At 42.3% G+C, this 6,999-nt stretch overlaps 1 long non-coding RNA gene across 3 annotated transcripts in view; it reads left to right on the top strand.

Moving 5' to 3' along the window:
• Positions 1–414: 414 nt before the first annotated feature.
• Positions 415–6,999, top strand: part of LOC125483202 — a 40,223-nt gene continuing 33,638 nt past the window's right edge. For 2 of the 3 annotated variants that reach the window (XR_007262163.1, XR_007262161.1), the window contains exons 1-2: positions 415–651; positions 6,655–6,753. This is a non-coding gene — a long non-coding RNA (uncharacterized LOC125483202). The remainder of the gene's footprint in view (positions 652–6,654; positions 6,754–6,999) is intronic. The other variant, XR_007262162.1, reaches the window with a different exon arrangement.

Below are 6,999 nucleotides of genomic sequence, written 5' to 3'. Positions count from 1 at the left end.
GACTTGAATCATTCAAACTCACTCTGGAAATTCTCCAGATCAGTCAGACTGCCCTGCGGAATATGGGGCAAAGATGTCCCTTTTGGAACAAACAGTCAAAGGACTATCCCCAAAAATATGGAGGTCACCTGCAGCCAAGTATGCAAAAAAGTCAGAAAAGGGAAAATCAAGTAAATTAATTTACCGCTCCACTCGATGGTCCTCATTCCATGTCGGTCCAAGATGACGGCCGAGTACATTGGCGATTCGGCTCGGAATCCTTCTTCAGAGACCCTTCTTCATTTTCTGAAGAAGGGTCCTGACCCGAAACGTCAGCTTTCCTGCTCCTCTGATGCTGCCTGGCCTGCTGTGTTCCTCCAACTCCACACTGTGTTATCTCTGACTCCAGCATCAGCAGTTCTTGTTATCTCTGGCAGCAGAGTAGGGCTCTTGTACTGGAGCTCTGAATGCATTTCTTTCTCGATTTCTTTTTTTATCCTCTCACTACTTCCCACGTCCTGAGCTTGGACAGTGTCGGCAGCGGTGAGAGCCCAGGGCTCAGACCTCGAGCAGGCTGAGCGGCGAGGAGAATGGGCCCCTACTTACATTACCGGGGCAAGCGCGGGACCTGGAATCAGTGGCTACTACATCGGCAGAGGCGGCATGTGTGAGGTAGGCCCAGCGGCCCAGGACGGCACCTGAGGATCAGTGGGTTGGGTCCGGCACTGGCAGCGGCTAATCGGGGGGGGTGGAAGGGCACCACGGCAACCATCGATGAGGTGGGTCTGGTGGAGAGAGATGGGACTCTGACGTTGGTTGATCTGGAAGTGACAAGGCCATGACAGAGCAGTATCAGCCCAGCAACAAAAATGGCGCCCGAGGACCAGTGACTTCAATGTTGGTTGGGTCCAGTGTAGGTAGCGTGGCAAAGAGGTGGCACAGGGATGGCACTGTAGGCATTGTTGATGGCAATGCACTGGCTCAGGTCTGATGGACTCTCATCAAACTCTTTTATTCTTATTCTTAAATTATTCAAAACGGTGCCATATCATGGCAGCAAATGAAAGTTTTTCACTGTGTTCTATTGCATTCTCGCCATAAGATACAAGTGACAATAAAATCAAAATCAATTCAAAATCAAATCATTTAAAAACTACTAATAATTGAAAATAAATTACCAATGAGACTGCGTGCACCGAGACCTGGTGAAACATAATTAGATTGCACTTTAAGTTTCAAATTTTATTGCAATATTAAAACAGGAAACCTGAAGCAAAAGCCAAGTAAACAATTCAGAAGCCAAAAACTAAATATAGCTCAAGTGCAAAAATGTCACACTGCAGCAGTTAATCGAAATAATGAACTTAACATTATATTCACATGTTGCATCATTCGTGCCCTTATCGAGTCCCTTGGCCGACCAATCAGCACTCTCTCCCATACAGTACAAATATTGTTTTTCCTTTACTTCGGTATTTCTTGCAAATTGTCCTGATGAGTGCGAAATGACAACGCTCAACAAAATATGGGATTTTTTTCTTTTAGTGATACTGAAATTCTATACTATCAAATGATGAGAGAAAATAAAATGGTTAAAATAGGTCTCTTTGGGCCTGTTGTAGCCTTGGATTTTTTTCCTCATTGCAGGGCTGCCAAGTAAAAATTGCAATCAGGTTCTAAAGGCCAGACCTGGGCCCTTCCAGCTTGCTGACCTATTGATCCACTGCACGTTCAGAGCCAGTAACCAGCCTCAGAGATTTTAACCCATCCATCCAACTACCTCATTCCATCCACATGAAATCAGCCAATTATGTCTAGGTCTAACCATGCTTTGGATATTATATTTTCCTGCATTTATTACTTCACAAATCACTTTTTTTTTTAAAAAATGCAAGTTAGAGACAGAAAATGAGAAAAAAATTGCAAAAAAAATATGTTGATTGGTTTAAATCTTGATTTGTTTTATGAGTGAAACTGTTTCCCGAAGATTTCCATTGGGTTATGTTTTATTCCCATTCCTCTTTCGAAATCCCATACTCCCTGTAAACAATTCCCTGACACTAGTCTAAAAGTAAAGGCAACGACAGAATGAAATAATTAAGCACCTACAGATCTTGAGAGAGAAGATCGAGAAAGAGAAACAGAAAGGAGTAGAGGCAGCATGAGATGGCAAAATCTCTACACAGAAAGAGAGAGAGACAAAAAGATAGAGGGAAAGACAGAAAGACAGAGAGCAATTGGAACTGGGCTATCATTGCCATGTGAATAGTTTGATGACATTTGTAATTGAAAATAGAAAAAAATATTTTCACTGTAGAAGAGTTGTGAAATTTCTTTTTTAAGAATACAGGAGTGACAATAATTAGTTTATAACATTTCAGAATTGATACATCTTTTTAATTTTAGTAACAAATGAAGTTAGTACTTTCAGTGTCATAATTGCCACTGAGTTTGAGCATAATTTTTAAAGCAGCTATGTTTCATAGAACCCCTACAGTGTAGGGGCAGACCATTCCACCCATAAAGTCCACACTGACCCTCTGAAGAGCCTTCCACTCAGACCCACCCTCTCCTTGTGACCCTGCATCTCCTATGGCTAATCCACTTAACTGACACATCCCTGGCCATTATGAGCAACTAAGCATGGCCAATCCACTTAACCTGCACATCTTTGGACTGGGAAGGAAGCCCATACAGATGCAGGGAGAATGTCTGTGTGGAGGTTTTGGACAGTCATCTGAAGCTGGAATTGAACCTGGATCCTTGGCTCTGAGAGGCAGCAGCACTAACCACAGAGCCACCATGATACCCTAGCTTTGGTGAAACAAACTAAAATAAATAAGAAGTAGAAATGTTCATTTGATGGCATATCAAACATGAAGAAAGGCATGAGGCACTTAAAGAAAACTTTCATTAACGTCACACCTTTTACAATTAGTGTTTTTTTTCACTCATCCATGGGATGTGGGTGTCGCTAGCTGGGCCAGCATTTATTGCCCGCCCCTAGTTGCCCTTGAAAAGATGGTGGTGAGCTGCCTTCTTGAACCACTGCAGTCTACATGCTGTAGGCAGACCCACAAGGCTGTTAGTGAGAGAGTTCCAGGAGTTTCACCTAGCAACACTGAAGGAATGGTGAAATATTTCCGAGTCAGGATGGAGCAGAACTTGCGGGTGGTGGTGTTCCCATGTATCTGCTGCCTTCTTGCTTCTAGATGGAAGAAATACCGAGTTTGGAAGATGCTGCTTTGGTGAATTTCTGCAGTGCTGTAGATGGTACACACTGCTGCCATGGGTGTAATTGTGGTGGAATGAGTGAATATGGTGCCAATCAAGCAGGCTGTTTTGTCATGGATGGTGTGAGCTTATTGGTTAATGTTGGAGCTGCACTCATCCAAACAAGTGGAGTGTATTCCATCACACTCTTAATGTTACTTTGTAGATGGTTGACTGGCACTGGGGAGTCAGAAAGTGAGATACGCTCTGCAATTTCCTAGCCCCTCTGACTAGTTCTTGTAGCCACAGTGCATATATGGCTAGTCCGGTTCAGTTTCTTGTCAGAATGTTAGCAATAGGGAATTCAGTGATAATACAATTCTGACCACCATGTTGCAGGAGGGATGTTATTAAACTGGGAAGGGTGCAAAAAAGATTTACAAGGATGTTAACCGAGACTGGAAGGTTTGTGTTGTAAGGAGAGAATGGACAGGCTAGGACTTTGTTCCCTGGATCATAGGAGGTTGAGCAGTGCCCTTATCGAGGTTTATAAAATCATGAGAGGTAATGATAAGGTGAATAGCAAAGGTCTTTAATCTTGGGCAGGGGAGTCTAAAACTAGAGGGCGTAGAGGTTAAAGGTGAAAGAGGAAAGATTTAAAAGGGAAAACCAAAAGAACTCAGATGCTGTAAATCAGGAACAAGAACAAAGTTGCTGGAAAAGCTCAGCAGGTCTGGCAGCATCCGTGGAGGAAAAAACAGAGTTAACGTTTCGAGTCCGATGACCCTTCCTCAGGTTTCACAGATGTTGCCAGACCTGCTGAGCTTTTCCAGCAAAATTTAAAAGGGACCTGAGGAACAAGTTTTTTCACACAGAGATAGTGCATATATAGAGCGAGCTGCCAGTGGAAGTGGTAGAGGCTGGTGTAATTACAACATTAAAAAGAATTTGGAGAGGTACATGGATAGGAAAGGTTTAGAGGGATATGAGCCAAACACAGATGAATGGGACTAGTTCAGTTAAGGAAACCTGGTCGAGTTGTCCCCAAAGGCTTGTTTCTGTGCTGTATACCTCTATTAGTTACTGGAAGATTGTGACCAGCGGTGTGCTGCAAGGGCCAGGACTGGGCCCACTGCTTTTCATCATTTATATAACTGATTTAGATGTGAACATAGGAGGTATGGTTAGTAAGTTTGCAGATGACAACAAAATTGGAGGTGTAATGGACAGCAAAGAAGGTTACCTCTGGGTACAATGGGACTGTGATCAGATGGGGCAATGGGCCGAGGAATGGCAGATGGAGTTTAATTTAGATAAATGTGAGGTGCTGCATTTTGGAAAGGCAAATCAGGGCAGGACTTATACACTTAATGGTAAGGTCCTGGGGAGTGTTGCTGAACAAAGACACCTTGGAGTGTAGGTTCATAGTTCTTTGAAAGTGGAGTCTCAGGTAGATAGGATAGTGAAGAAGGCATTTGGTATGCTTGTTTTTATTGGTCAGTGCATTGAGTATAGGAGTTGGGAGGTCATGTTGCAGTTGTACAGGACATTAGTTAGGCCACTTTTGGAATACGGCATTCAATTCTGATCTCCCTGCTGTCGGAAGGATATTGCAAAACTTGACAGGGTTCAGAAAAGATTTACGAGCATGTTGCCAGGGTGGAGGGTTTGAGCCATAGAAAGAAGTTGAACACACTGAGGCTATTTCCACTGGACCATTGGGGGCTGAGGAGTAACCTTATGGAGGTTTACCAAATCATGAGGGGCATGGATAGGGTGAATAACCAAAGTCTTTTCCCCGGGGTGGGAGAGTCCAAAACTAGAGGGAATATTTTTAAGGTGAGAGGGGAAAGATTTAAAAGGGACCTAAGGGGCAATTTGGTCACACAGAGGGTGATGTGTGTGTGTGTAGAACGAGCTGCCAGACAAAGTGGTGGAGGCTGGTACAATTAAAACATTTAAAACGAAGAATTTAGAGTAATATGGGCCAAATGCTGGCAAATGGGACTAGATTAATGCAGGATATCTGGTCAGCATGGATGAGTTGGACTGAAGGATCTGTTTCCATGCTGTGCAGCTTTATGACTCGATGACTCTAATACCATTGAACATCAAGGAGAGATGGGTTAATTGTCTCTTGTTGGAAATGGTCATTGTCACTTTTTTTGGTGTAAGTCCTACTTAATACAGCAGAGCCCCCACCTCACACAGGCACTGCACCTTTAGGACAGTTACCTAACATTGTGATATGTAATATTCTAGCAATTCAGTCACTGTCTCTGTGTTAACGAGTCAGTGAATTGTCTTCAGTCAGCTATGTGTATGTCATGTATAGTCACATCAGTAAGCACAGAATCCAGATTCTACGTGTAAATCTGTGAGATTGTAACTTTGTAAATAGTTAGTGTGGTATTCCTAATAAATTCTAACTAAATGATTCTTTGAGACATGTGTTACTAGGGTTAATGTATAGAAAACCATAAACATCACTCAGGACATCCCAAAGAGCTTTACAATCAATGAAGTGTTTTTACAAATAATAGTCCCTGGTGTAGTGTGAGATAAGACATCCAACTTGCATGCAGCAATTTGATAACGACCGAGTTATCTGTTTGTATGATACTGATTGAGGAATTAATATTTGTCAAAACAGTGGGTGTAACTCCTCCTTTTAGTGTCATGGGATTTTTAACATCCACCTGAGGGAGCAAACAGGAAAGCATTCTGAGGAAGGGTCACGCGACCTGAAACATTAACTCTGATTTCTCTCTGCAATTGCTGCCAGACCTACTGAGCTTTTCCAGTCATTTCTGTTTTTGACTCTGGTTTACAGCGTCTGCAATTCTCTCAAGTTTGTTTTGTTTCAAAACAGGAAAAATGTTTATTTTCTCAGCTGAAAGTACAACATTCCCTTTGTACTGCACTGGAGTTCTAGCATGTACCCTTATGTTAACATGAATTTGAAGCCCAGGGCTTGAATGCAACAATCTATGGTTTTTTATGAGGGGGTACTTTACCCTATGTTTTGTTGCACTGAAATTCTAAATGCGTCCTTTTTTTTAGATTTTATACAGATATTTGGCAGCCCATACAGTCCACATTAAAATGGCTTGATGCATTGAGGTTTGTCACTGCTGATTTCTCAATGAGCAACCGAAAGGTCACGACTGGATCTGGCCTCTCCATTCACAAAGTTTGCATGTTGCAAACTTTTGCATCCATAATGCCTCCACTTCCTACTCCTCACCTCACTCAGAGCGAGGTAAAATATTCCGGAGAAAGAGTTTGAGTAATGACGCTGCATTTGAGAACATCGCCCTGGTCGCTAATGAATTTGCTGATGGGAGCTCAAGAGATACAAGAAAATCGTTAGTGTGTCAACCCTAATTTGTATGAATTGCCAGTTACAAGAGAAACTGATCACTATTTCCATGTTCAAGGGAACATGTATTTTTTTTTCAGATTGTCAGCATTTGAAGGAACCAGCGAGTGTGGCTTTAGGTGCCTAATTAGAAGATACTGAAAGCTTGGCTGTTGCAGAGGATTTCAAACTGACAACAGGTAGATTTGTAATGGGATCACAGTGAATTAATATAGACAGACAACCCGTTTGTAGCAATTTTACAATAGTTTATTGAGTTTGTTAAGAAGCAGCAGTTAGATATGATACATTAGATAATTAGTCAAGGTACATATTCAACGATGACAGATGAGAATGTCTCACCAATCCCAAAATCATTCTGAGATAACAAGGTGTAGAGCTGGATGACCACAGCAGGCCAAGCAGCATCAGAGGAGCAGGAAGGC

This window comes from Rhincodon typus, chromosome 5 (genome assembly GCF_021869965.1).
Source record: "Rhincodon typus isolate 14 chromosome 5, sRhiTyp1.1, whole genome shotgun sequence".
Taxonomy (NCBI): domain Eukaryota; kingdom Metazoa; phylum Chordata; class Chondrichthyes; order Orectolobiformes; family Rhincodontidae; genus Rhincodon; species Rhincodon typus.
Note: the sequence above shows the minus strand (reverse complement) of the source record. Positions and strands in the feature narration are given on the sequence as shown.